Genomic DNA, 13,843 nt, shown 5'->3' on the forward strand with positions numbered 1-13,843 from the left:
CATCAGCATGGACGCATGTCCTCTGGAATGGTGGTTGAAGCATGAAGGGACATATGAATCTTTAGCGCATCCGACACATAAAATATCTTGTGTCGCCAGCTACAACAGTGCCATGCGAATGCTTGTTCTCACTTTCAGGTGATGTAAATAAGAAGCAGGCAGCAGTATCTCCCGTAACTGTAAACAAACTTATTTGAGTGATTGGCTGAAGTAGGACTGAGTGAACTTGTAGGCTCTAAAGTTTTATGTAGGTTTTATTTGAACGCAGTTATTTTTTTTGTACATAATTCTACATTTGTAAGTTCAACTTTCATGATAGATTGCACTGCAGTACTTGTATTCGGTGAATTGAAATATACTATTTCTTTGGTTTTTTACAGTGCAAATATTTGTAATCAAAAATCAATATAAAGTGAGCACTGTACACTTTGTATTCTGTGTTGTAATTGAAATCAATATATTTGAAAATGTAGATAACATCCAAAAATATTTAAATAAATGGTATTCTATTGTTTAATGGTGTAATTAATTGCGATTAATTAATTAATCGCTTGACAGCCCTAGTTGAAAGATTGCTTCAAATGCAGATGGAAGCACAGGGCTTGCCGGGATGCGAAGCAATGAATCCTAGAATCATAGAATATCAGGGTTGGAAGGGACCTCAGGAGGTCATCTAGTCCAACCCCCTGCTCAAAAGCAGGACCAATCCCCAATTAAATCATCCCAGCCAGGGGTTTGTCAAGCCTGACCTTAAAAACTTCTAAGGAAGGAGATTCCACCACCTCCCTAGGCAACGCATTCCAGTGTTTCACCACCCTCCTACTGAAAAAGTTTTTCCTAATATCCAACCTAAACCTCCCCCACTGCAACTTGAGACCATTACTTCTTGTCCTGTCCTCTTCTACCACTGAGAATAGTCTAGAACCATCCTCTCTGGAACCACCTCTCAGGTAGTTGAAAGCAGCTATCAAATCCCCCCTCATTCTTCTCTTCTGCAGACTAACCAATCCCAGTTCCCTCAGCCTCTCCTCGTAAGTCATGTGTTCCGGACCCCTAATCATTTTTGTTGCCCTTCGCTGGACTCTCCAATTTATCCACATCCTTCTTGTAGTGTGGGGCCCAAAACTGGACACAGTACTCCAGATGAGGCCTCACCAATGTCGAATAGAGGGGGACGATCACGTCCCTCGATCTGCTCGCTATGCCCCTACTTATACATCCCAAAATGCCATTGGCCTTCTTGGCAACAAGGGCACACTGCTGACTCCAGCATGGATTCACCAAGGGAAGGTCATGCCTGACTAATCTAATCGCCTTCTATGATGAGATTACTGGTTCTGTGGATGAAGGGAAAGCAGTGGATGTATTGTTTCTTGACTTTAGCAAAGCTTTTGACACGGTCTCCCACAGTATTCTTGTCAGCAAGTTAAGGAAGTATGGGCTGGATGAATGCACTACAAGGTGGGTAGAAAGCTGGCTAGATTGTCGGGCTCAACGGGTAGTGATCAATGGCTCCATGTCTGGTTGGCAGCCGGTATCAAGTGGAGTGCCCCAAGGGTCGGTCCTGGGGCCGGTTTTGTTCAATATCTTCATAAATGATCTGGAGGATGGTGTGGATTGCACTCTCAGCAAATTTGCGGATGATACTAAACTGGGAGGAGTGGTAGATACGCTGGAGGGGAGGGATAGGATACAGAAGGACCTAGACAAATTGGAGGATTGGGCCAAAAGAAATCTGATGAGGTTCAATAAGGATAAGTGCAGGGTCCTGCACTTAGGACGGAAGAACCCAATGCACAGCTACAGACTAGGGACCGAATGGCTAGGCAGCAGTTCTGCGGAAAAGGACCTAGGGGTGACAGTGGACGAGAAGCTGGATATGAGTCAGCAGTGTGCCCTTGTTGCCAAGAAGGCCAATGGCATTTTGGGATGTATAAGTAGGGGCATAGCGAGCAGATCAAGGGACGTGATCGTTCCCCTCTATTCAACATTGGTGAGGCCTCATCTGGAGTACTGTGTCCAGTTTTGGGCCCCACACTTCAAGAAGGATGTGGATAAATTGGAGAGAGTCCAGCGAAGGGCAACAAAAATGATTAGGGGTCTGGAACACATGAGTTATGAGGAGAGGCTGAGGGAGCTGGGATTGTTTAGCCTGCAGAAGAGAAGAATGAGGGGGGATTTGATAGCTGTTTTCAACTACCTGAAAGGGGGTTCCAAAGAGGATGGCTCTAGACTGTTCTCAATGGTATCAGATGACAGAACGAGGAGTAATGGTCTCAAGCTGCAGTGGGGGAGGTTTAGATTGGATATTAGGAAAAACTTTTTCACTAAGAGGGTGGTGAAACACTGGAATGCGTTACCTAGGGAGGTGGTAGAATCTCCTTCCTTAGAGGTTTTTAAGGTCAGGCTTGACAAAGCCCTGGCTGGGATGATTTAACTGGGAATTGGTCCTGCTTTGAGCAGGGGGTTGGACTAGATGACCTTCTGGGGTCCCTTCCAACCCTTATATTCTATGATTCTATGATTCTATGACTCATATCCAGCTTCTCGTCCACTGTCACCCCTAGGTCCTCTTCCGCAGAACTGCTGCCTAGGCATTCGGTCCCTAGTCTGTAGCGGTGCATTGGGTTCTTCTGTCCTAAGTGCAGGACCCTGCACTTATCCTTATTGAACCTCATCAGATTTCTTTCGGCCCAATCCTCCAATTTGTCTAGGTCCCTCTGTATCCTATCCCTGCCCTCCAGCGTATCTACCACTCCTCCCAGTTTAGTATCATCTGCAAATTTGCTGAGAGTGCAATCCACACCATCCTCCAGATCATTTATGAAGATATTGAACAAAACCGGCCCCAGGACCGACCCCTGGGGCACTCCACTTGACACCAGCTGCCAACTAGACATGGAGCCATTGATCACTACCCGTTGAGCCCGACAATCTAGCCAATCTAGCCTTGAGACAGGACCCAGGATGCCCCATGACCCCCTCTGCCTTCCTACAACCCTTAGTGGCAGACAAGGAAGAGATGCTCTGTGGGATGGCTGCCCAGAGTGCACCGCTCCGAATAGCACCGCAAGTGCCACGAGTGTGAACACGCTATTGCGCAGGCAGCTGACAGTGTGAACACACAACAGCGGTTTCCCTTCAGCGCTCTCTGAACAGCACTTCACCGCTGGCACTGTAATTGCAAGTGTAGACCTACTCAAAGACTCCTTTACATCACTCTGGCAATGTATGGGCCTTAAAACTTTCACAGGTTTTAATGCTCCTGGAGGAATTGGCTGAGAACAGGAATAGTTAACAAACAATAGGCAGGCTGCTACATTTGTGCCTCAGAGAATGAGATCAATTAACAACTTTACTACACAGGGTGCTACATTTGTGCCTCAGAGAATGAAATCAGTTAACTCAGACAGGCTGCTTCATTTGTGCCTCTAGCCTGTCTCGTGCATGATAAAAAGTCCTACCCTTCCACGCCAGGGTCCAGGAGCTGCAGTTGCAAGAGAGAGGGACAGAATCTCTCGCTTCTTGGCACACACGTACACCCAGCCCTTTCCCCTCGCTGCCCCCCCCCCATTGTGATCACACACTCAAGCCCAGCCCTTCTCCCCCGTCTCTGAGGCTGCTCCAGGCACACTGGAAGAGGTGCATGTCCCCCAGCAGATTGTTTTTTGCTTTTTTCTGCGCAGGTGGGCACAGAAAAATGCAGGCCATGTGAATTCCGCACCCCACACATGGGTGCAGAATCCCCGTGGGAGGAGACATTGGCAGTGAAGCAGAATGCCTAGGCCCCTGCCAGTACTGGAATATCGATTATTATGCCTATTGCGTAAAGCACCTGTAAGGCCTTCGTAACAGCCTTAGCATAAGTAGGTAGGCCTGGAGAGTTACTACAAGAATGCAGCATGATCCTGTGCCACCCTGTCACGCTTCTTTCAAACTGCTGAAATATGCGGTTTTGGAAAGACAGGAAGTCTATATTTGACTTTGTGTGTGTGTCGGGGCCCATGAGACAGCAGACTCTGCCAAAACACATCTATATAACTAACCGTTTGAAATTGCTTACTCAGCAGTTATTGACGATTGACATTTTGAGCATAAAAAGGGAAAGAGGTCTGACTGATTTGGATATTCTTGCCAGCAAGTTAAAGAAGTATGGGCTGGATGAATGGACTGTAAGGTGGATAGGAAGCTGGCTAGATTGTCGGGCTCAACGGGTAGTGATCAATGGCTCCATGTCTAGTTGGCAGCCGGTATCTAGCGGAGTGCCCCAAGGGTCGGTCCTGGGGCCGGTTTTGTTCAATATCTTCATTAATGACCTGGAGGATGGCCTGGACTGCACCCTCAGCAAGTTTGCAGATGACACTAAACTGGGTGGAGAGGTAGGTTCGCTGGAGGGTAGGGATAGGATACAGATGGACCTAGACAAATGGGAGGATTGGGCCAAAAGAAATCTGATGAGGTTCAACAAGGACAAGTGCAGAGTCCTGCACTTAAGAAGGAAGAATCCCATGCACCACTACAGACTAGGGACCGAGTGGCTAGGCAGCAGTTCTGTTGAAAAGAATCTAGGGGTTACAGTGGACGAGAAGCTGGATATGAGTTAACAGATTGCCCTTATTGCCAAGTAGGCTAACGGCATTTTGGGCTGTATAAGCAGATTGAGGGACGTGATCATTCCCCTCTATTTGACATTGGTGAGGCCTCATCTGCAGTACTGTGTCCAGTTGTGGGCCCCGTAATACAAGAAGGATGTGGAAAAATTGGAAAGAGTCCAGCGGAGGGCAAAAAAAAATGATTAGGGGACTGGAACACATGACTTATGAGGAGAGGCTGAGGGAACTGGGCTTATTTAGTCTGCAGAAGAGAAGAGTGAGGGGAGATTTGATAGCTGCTTTCAACTACCTGAAAGGGGGTTCCAAAGAGGATGGATGTAGACTGTTCTCAGTGGTAGTGGATGACAGAATGAGGAGTAATGGTCTCAAGTTGCAGTGGGGGAGGTTTATGTTGGATATTAGGAAAAACGTTTTCACTAGGAGGGTGGTGAAGCACTGGAATGCGTTACCTAGGCAGGTGATGGAATCTCTTTCCTTTGAAGTTTTTAAGGTCAGGCTTGACAAAGCCCTGGCTGGGACGATTTAGTTGGGGATTGGTCCTGCTTTGAGGCCTAGATGACCTCCTGAGGTCCCTTCCAACCCTAATATTCTGAGTCTATGACCTTCTGTACATCTCTTGTAATCCCCAACGACAGGCGACCACTTGACCCTTGTCGTCTGTCCACTCAAGACCCCTCCAGACTGTGGGTAACTATTCTTTGGGAGCATGCTAACTCTTTTGCATATCTGTGTGTGCTTGAGATCTAATAAAATAGTAAGTTTGGATTAAAGCACTTTGAGTTTGTGCCAATCTTTAATCAGACAGATGCGCTGTGTTCACCTTTGATTTGTTCCTGACAGCACCTTACAGTTGCCAACACCTTACAGTTGCCAGCACCTACAGTTACCCCTAGGTTTGGGTTGAGAAAACCCGGGTAACAAAAGCACAGTCAACCTGTGGAACTCATTGTCGTGGAATGTTGTGAAGGCCAAAATGATAACTGGGTTCCAAAAAGAATTAGACAAGTTCATGGAGGATAGCTCCATCGATGGCTATTAGCCAAGATGGTCACAGTCCCATGTTATGTGTGTCCCTATATGGACCATTAGTCTGACCCAGCAGGACAGAATGTGCCCATCACTATGGTATCTGAGCAGCATCTAGTAATGCAGGGGTGGCCAAACTTACTGGCCCTCTGACCCACACGCAATAACCTACAGAAGTTTGAGAGCTGGGGCGCGCCTGCCAGGGCTCGGAGCTTCAGCCCTGTGGGGAGGCACCTGCCTGGGCTTGGGGTTTCAGCTCTGCTCCTGCTGAAACCCTGAGACCTGCTGTGCACACGCCGTAGGGATGAAGCCCCGACAGGTGCCTCCTGTGGGGCTGAAGTCCTGAGACCCCCCTTCCTGCTGGGCAGAAGTGGTGTGTGAGGAGCCACATGGAGGTCATGAGCCCACCCGGATTTTTGCCAGGGTTTGCTGGCCCTGCTCGGTCACATGGTGTCGTCGGGCCCCCTCCCTGCATGGCAGCTGCTGGAGCTACACCTTTGGTAGAAGCAGCAGCAAACAGCTCATAGCTGCGGGGGGAGACGAATGGTACTTGCTGAGAGGTGAGGGGCACAATTTAAAGGTTCCCCCCCGTCAACAGCTTGAGTCACCCAGCCCCAGGCGCACACACCCCTACCCTCCCTGCAGCTCCCAGCTATTAGCCGCCTCCTCTCCCTGTTGGGGGGGGACCTTTAAATAGTGCCCCTCCACTCTCAGCAAGTACCAGTCGTCTCTCACCGAAACCCCTAGCACACGCGCACGCACACACCCCTGCTGTGGGGCAGAAGCCCTAAGCTCCCCGTCGCCAAGTCTGGCAGGTGGAGAATGGGGGGGGTCATGGGGGGTTCTTGGACCCACACTTTACCTGGGGCTCACGAGCTGCGGTTTGGCCACCCCAGTGGTAGTGCATTGTGATGTGACTAGGCCCTGTCATGTGGTTCTTTCCTGAAGCCTAAATGTCACGGAGGTTTGTTACTCTGGATTTGTTTCCCACTCTAGGTTGTTAGTTCATGTTCTGGATTTAATTTGCCAGTACGTGGCGCAGTCTGCTCAATACAGTTCAGGATGAAAGGTCTCTGCCTCAGTTGGCAAGAAATCTGCAACAGCTAGTGCTTCTGCCCTTGTAGCTGACCCTGACTCAGATTATGGCATCTGCTACTAATCAGATGATGTTACTTGCTATTTTCCCTTCTTGTAGGACTCTTCTGGATTTTTTTGACATACCTGCTTTCAAAATATCTGTATCCCAGATTGTTATGGTTTTCACAAGGGCCTGGGGGATTTGGTGATAGGTGGCCGAGGCTTGAATCCCAGTAGGAGGCAAAAGCTTTGGCCGTAATAAGTAGTAGTATCTTGCTTCAGTCTATGCTACTTGTTTCTCAACATAATGAAGCCATGTCAATACAGGCCCGTCTTGTTCTGTATAATAACCCACCTTCCCTGCATCCCCAAATGGCAAAGTTATTAGTCAGGGGATCAATTTGGGCCATACTGAATGAACGAGAGTTTGTTACCCAAACTCCAGGGCCCTACACTTTTGCTCGACCACAGTGACACTGCTCCTCATCAAGACCTATAAGGAGACCATAGTGGGGAGTGAAATATAAGTGCAGAAACCAGCTGTGCTAAATCAATCCCAAGAGAGCCGTAGGCTGAAATGTTTTAATAAACCACTCCCTCTGCCATTCACAGGAAATTATTAATCCAATAATTTCCCGTGTCAAACACATTAATAAAAACAATTGGTCTGTGGGCAATTCATTATCAGAGGCTAACAAATTGTTTGCTGCAAATAGTCTGCACAACACTATGAAGACCACTAAGAAAAAACTTGAGATTGGCTCACGTGCCCTTTTTTCAGTAGTTGAACAAACTGGTCAAAATATCAGCAACAAAAAGTTGACATTTGATTTTCAATATTTCCCTTTAGGGAAAAGACAGCAAGCGAGCATGACGGCGTAGCCGATAGTATTCGACTGCCTGGTCTTTCTCTGGGTCGTTCAGGTCCTCCCAGCTGAATTGCAGATCAGTCCAGGGGTGAGTTTATTCAGCCAAAAGAACCCCGTAAATGTCAAAACCTTGCGCTTCAAGGTCCCAATCCTGTGCCGGGGACCCTACAGGCAGCTCCCTGCACCTCTGTGAAGACACTGACTTCACTGGGGTGCAGGCAGAAACAGACATTTTCAGGATTGGGGCCCAAGTGTGCTTGAGGGGAAATAATCATGGCTAGAATTACCGGGAGAGATTCGGAGTTGAACTTCACTCTCAGAATTGTTCAGAACAAAACAGTGGCGGGGATGAAAAGCTGTTCACTCTCCTAAGTTATAGCACGTCATGTTCATCAGGTTTGTGAGCAGATGGAGGGGGAGCATGTGAGTTTGCAAAATATATCTTAAATGTAAAGAACCGTTGCTTTTTCACCCTGAAAAACCATCACCACGGTCGCTGTCCTCTAGCCTCGGTAACCCATATGTAAAATGGAGATAATGATACAGAGCTCCTTTGCACAGCACTTAGAGCTCAACTGACGAAAAGCATCTGAGAGCTAGGGGTGATTATTACTATCCTGACGGCGCTGTCCCTGAATTTTGTCAGGATTCCCAGCGTAGCTATAGAGGCACCAAGGCTGGGAAAGTAGATGTAACCCGTTCCGTCAAGTGGAGTCGGCAGCGACAAGGGTCAGGTTCAACACGTAGGGTTCCTCAACACAAAACAGAACCAGCTTGAGCCTCCACCGGGTAATCTGGGAAAACTAAAGACCACCTCGAAGAGGCAATACTTCCCCTCTCACAAGCACTGAGAGGGTCTATAACAAAAGAAAACTTACGTAAAGAAGAAAACACTACAGAAATGACTTGAAAGTATGCAACCAGTAAGTAAACACCCTGCCCAGGATTCTGTGGGGTGGATGCCTTTTTCTTTCCCAGGGGGATGTGAAAGTCCTAGGGATGAATGTCTCTTTAACATGCCACCCCCTCTTCACTCTGTTGCACCCCACTCGCAGTTTGTCTGAGGGCAGCACTGTCCCCAGAGACTGGGGATGTCTTTGGGTGGGTTCGCCGCCTGCCCCTGAAGGGAGAGGCTGGTTGAGTGGTGTCTCTGCCAATGTTTGTCACTTACTCTGCTGTTTGCCTCCGGGTCTGTTGCTGCTGTCATCACGGCCACCTCTCGCCACCGTGCTGTGTCCTGACGTTCCGCCACGTAGCCCAGTTCTCAGCGATTTCAGCTCGGTAGCCATGTCACCGGGGAGTGGGGAACCTTGCTGCTGCTGCCTCTTCTGCGTTGTCTTTTCACAGCACTGTCTCCATACCCGGCCGAAGTTTCAGCCCCCTTAGGTCAAATTATCAGTGAGGTCAGCTCGAGGGATCATGGAGAGAGAACTCTTCAGGGTTCTAGTCAGCTGTCTTTAAACACTGGAGGGAGGGAGGTCAAATGGCTGTTAGGACCCTTTAAAGGTATACAGCCCCAGGTAGGAACACCGGTCAGCTCCCACTGACTCTTACATGGATTTGGAATCACTACCCCCTGCTTAGCGAGTGAGGTTACAGTTAGGGTGGCTGTCTGAATCGGGGCATGCCAAGTACGGTCCCCCTCCCTTTACTCGAAATGATGTTCTCCTTATTGTACATGACCCTTGCATTCAAAGTGAATTTTAACCCAACACTGCCAAACCTGGTCACTTCGGCAGTGCCGGTCTGTCTGCTGATCCCCTAGACAGAGTTGGTGTGCTATGCAAATAAACTCTGCTCCTGGGGTCTTTTCCCTCCAGTTCATGACAAGATGTCATGGGAGAGCTTGAGGGGTGCTGCACCAAATGCAGCTGGCATGTACCAACCAAAATGCTGCTGTTGGGAGTTTTCTGTTGCGTCTGCCTGTATTTTGTGCATCGGGATGATCTGACTTTGTCAGGCATAATAAACTTTTGGTGGGGGCCTGCTGTAGCATTGGGGGGAGCATGACGTATATTCCTTTTATGTTTTCTGTACCATTGGGCTGTTCTTTCCAGATTGTTTTTGGCCACAGCCATTTACAGCAAGGGAGGTTTGAGAGAGCTCTCGCTATTCTAGCTGTGCAAGGTAATAGTGTCCCCGTCTGCCCTCCGCTCGTGTCCAGCCTGATCAGAGTGGCTCTGGCTGTGGAGAAGGGGTAGTAAGGACTGCTTGTGATCGTTCCTCACTGCAAGTGGACAGGGTGAGGATGAAAAGGGGGCAAAGAAAGGGAAGAGCCTTGGGTCTGTCCCCTACTTACCAGCCACAATAGTTGACTAGGCACATGGGAGGGATAAACTACTCCTAATAAATGGTGAAGTAACATCCTCCTTCCCCAGAACAAGGCAGGGAGGAAGTGTGGCTTCCTGAGGTTCCAAGACTGGTGAGGCCAATACCCACCCCAAACTCTGGGCCGATGGTACAGTCTAGCCCTACACTTCGTGCCTTTCTGAATCCCAGCCCCCTTGTTCTGCTGCATTCAGTGTCTCATTCCTTATTGCGTTGAGGTTAAGCAGCTTGTGGTCTCAGAGCTCAGTCTTCTGTGCTGTTGGCTTGCCCTCAGTCAGTCCCTCCCCACTGGTATGATCCAGTTGGCGTCTCTTCTGGTTGGAAACTCTGCTTTCTGGATTCTGATGCTGTTGCCTTACATAGTTGAGGAATGTCTCTGGTGGGGCTTGTGTGGACCTTCCCCTGTGGGCTACCTCCCTCCTGTAGCTTCCAAGGCCTGCAGCAAGGGCCAAGAATAGAGCTCGTTGAGCAACATGATCCACAGCCCAGTGAAGTCAATAGGACTCTTTCAACTGACTTCAGCTCAGGCCCTTAGCAAACACATTATGAATCAAACTTAGCCCCCTTTTCGTGTTCACTGAATGTCTGTGAACTGACCAGGGCTTTCATGATGATGTTACAATATTTTTTCCCTTCTATTTATCCAGCTCAACCCAGAAATAAGTCTGTTGTAAATCTACTGCTTTGTGGTTGTTCTTTCTCTCTAGTTTTACACGCTCATATTTGCCACTCACCAGCCAAGCGATTACAGGTGAAGAAAATCAGTGCCAAAGTGGGAGACAGATCTGGGACCTATCACTGCAAAATGGATCTGGCCCAACCACCCTCTTCCTCAACAACTGGGACTGCACATGAAAGGGGGCAGGGGGCGGCGCATGGAACCTTCTCCCCACCCCACTCTAGCACCACAGTGAGAGAGCTATTTTCTGACTGTAGGGGAGGAGAAGCTGCTGGTGGTATTCTATGCATTTGTATTTTTAACTCCTGGCAAAAGTGCCTGAGGTGCCATCAAAAATAAAGACATTCTAAGCTGTAACCCTAATTAAGGATTTCGATTGAAAGAATACCACAGTAGCCTGTCATTCTGGTGTTCTATAAAGTCCTGTCCACTGGTTCTGTGTTGTCTGTTCAGCCAAAACAGATTACAGTTTTGAGCTTCAGCACCTGCAGTCATGAAAAAAAACTAGCAATGGACAAGACCTGTTGGACTGCACTGCATCCAGGGTGCTAAAGGAGTTGGCGGATGTGATTGCAGAGCCATTGGCCATTATCTTTGAAAACTCATGGTGATCTGGCGAGGTCCGGGATGACTGGAAAAAGGCTAATGTAGTGCCCATCTTTAAAAAAGGGAAGGAGGAGGATCCGGGGAACTACAGGTAGACAGCCTGACCTCAGTCCCTGGAAAAATCATGGAGCAGGTCCTCGAGGAATCAATTTTGAAGCACTTATAGGAAAGTGATCAGGAACAGTCAGCATGGATTCACCAAGGGCAAGTCATGCCTGACTAACCTAATTGACTTCCATGACAAGATAACTGGCTCTGTGGATGAGGGGAAAGCAGTGGACGTGTTATTCCTTGACTTTAGCAAAGCTTTTGATAGGGTCTCCCACAGTATTCTTGCCAGAAAATTAAAGTAGTATGGGCTGGATGAATGAACTATAGGGTGGATAGAAAGCTGGGTGGATTGTCGGGCTCAATGGGTAGTGATCAATGGCTCCATGTCTAGTTGGCAGCCGGTATCAAGTGGAGTGCCCCAAGGGTCGGTCCTGTGACCAGTTTTGTTCAATATCTTCATTAATGATCTGGAGGATGGCGTGGATTGCACCTTCAGCAAGTTTGCGGATGACACTAAACTGGGAGGAGTGGTAGATATGCTGGAGGATAGGGATAGGATACAGAGGGACCTAGACAAATCAGAGGATTGGGCCAAAAGAAATCTGATGAGGTTCAACAAGAACAAGTGCAGAGTCCTACACTTAAGAAGGAAGAATCCCATGCAGTGCTACAGACTAGAGATCGAGTGGCTAGGCAGCAGTTCTGCCAAAAAGGGCCTGGGGGTTATGGTGGATGAGAAGCTGGATATGAGTCAACAGTGTGCCCTTGTTGCCAAGAAAGCTAATGGAATTTTGGGCTATATAAATAGGGGCATTGCCAGCAGATCGAGGGACGTGATCATTCCCCTTATTCGGCATTGGTGAGGCCTCATCTGGAGAATTGTGTCCAGTTTTGGGCGCCACACTACAAGGATGTGGAAAAATTGGAAAGAGTCCAGCAGAGGGCAACAAAAAATGATTAGGGGACTGGAACACATGATTTATGGGGAGAGGCTGAGGGGACTGGGATTATTTAGTCTGCAGAAGAGAAGAATGAGGGGGGATTTGATAGTTGCTTTCAACTACCTGAAAGGGGGTTCCAAAGAGGATGGATGTAGACTGTTCTCAGTGGTACCAGTGATAGAACAAGGAGTAATGGTCTCAAGTTGCAGTGGGGGAGGTTTAGGTTGGATATTAGGAAAAACTTTTTCACTAGGAGGGTGGTGAAGCACTGGAATGGGTTTCCTATGTGGAATCTCCTTCTGTCATAAATATACACAGGGCAGGGGTACTGAATTGCCTTACCTGTAAGAGGTTAATCAGTTCATTTAACCTAGCTGGCACCTGACCAGAAGGACCAATGGGTAAAGAAGATACTTTCAAATCTGTGGGTGGTTGTGCTCTTTGTTTGTTCTCTCTCTGCATGGAGAGAGGGACCAGGCAGGAAAATAATCTCCTGAAATGAGCATCTAAGATTACTAAAATTGTAAGTAAAGCAAGGAAATGTATTTTGTTTTAGCTTGTGAATTTTCCCTATGCTAAGAGGTAATTTCATTCCTGTTTTGTAACTAGAAAGCAGAGTCAGAGGGGAATCCTCTGTGTTTTAAATCTTTTTATTTACCCTGTAAAGTTACTTTCCATCCTGATTTTGCAGGTGTGATTCTTTTACATTTTTTTAAATAAAATTCTTCTTTTAAGAACCTGATTGACTTTGTGTCCTAAAAACCAAGGGGGTTGTTCTGTGCTCTCTTTGTAACCAATTAGTTAGTATATTATTCGCAAGCCTCCCCAGGAAAGGGGGTGAAGGGGCTTGGGGAAATATTTTGGGGAAAAAGGGACTCCAAGTGGCCCCTTTTCCTGAATTTTTGTTTAAATCACTTGGTGGTGGCAGCAATACCATCCAAGGACAAGGAAAGAATTTGTGCCTTGGGGAAGTTTTAACATAAGCTGGTAGAAATAAGCTTAGGGGGTCTTTCATGCGGGTCCCCACATCTGTACCCCAGAGTTCAGAGTGGGGAGGGAACCCTGACACCTTCCTTAGAAGTTTTTAAGGTCAGGCTTGACAAAGCCCTGGCTGGGATGATTTAGTTGGGGACTAGGTCCTGCTTTGAGCAGGGGAATGGACTAGATGACCTCCTGAGGTCCCTTCCAATCCTGATATTCTATGATTCTATGACCATCAGTTCCATGTCCTGGCCAATGCAGGATTGGTCCCTCTGACTTTTTTTGAGTGTATTGTCCGGTTTGGCTTTTTAATGTCAGAAGTGATGGGCTTTCCACCACTTCCCTTGGGAATCTGTTGCACAGCCTAATGCAGCTCAGCATCAGGAAGCTTGTCTTGACATTCAACCTACTTTCCCTTTTTCTAATTGTTTTTCAGGTTACCAGCAAGGAGGCAAAGACTAGAAATCAGCAAGGTACAGTACAACCGCTACACTTCTTTTCACACTTTCAGAAATATCATCCATTCCCGAGATGTAATCCTGATTTTATGGAAGCTATAATGAGTTTGTAAATATGACAGATGTAAGCCAGCCAGGCGACCAGTGGATCACCAAAGGTTTTCAGGATCCTCCAGAATTGTCCTTTGAACTCGGCAAATACGTCTGTTGATAT

The sequence above is a fragment of the Caretta caretta genome, chromosome 3, assembly GCF_965140235.1.
Source record: "Caretta caretta isolate rCarCar2 chromosome 3, rCarCar1.hap1, whole genome shotgun sequence".
Taxonomy (NCBI): Eukaryota; Metazoa; Chordata; order Testudines; family Cheloniidae; genus Caretta; species Caretta caretta.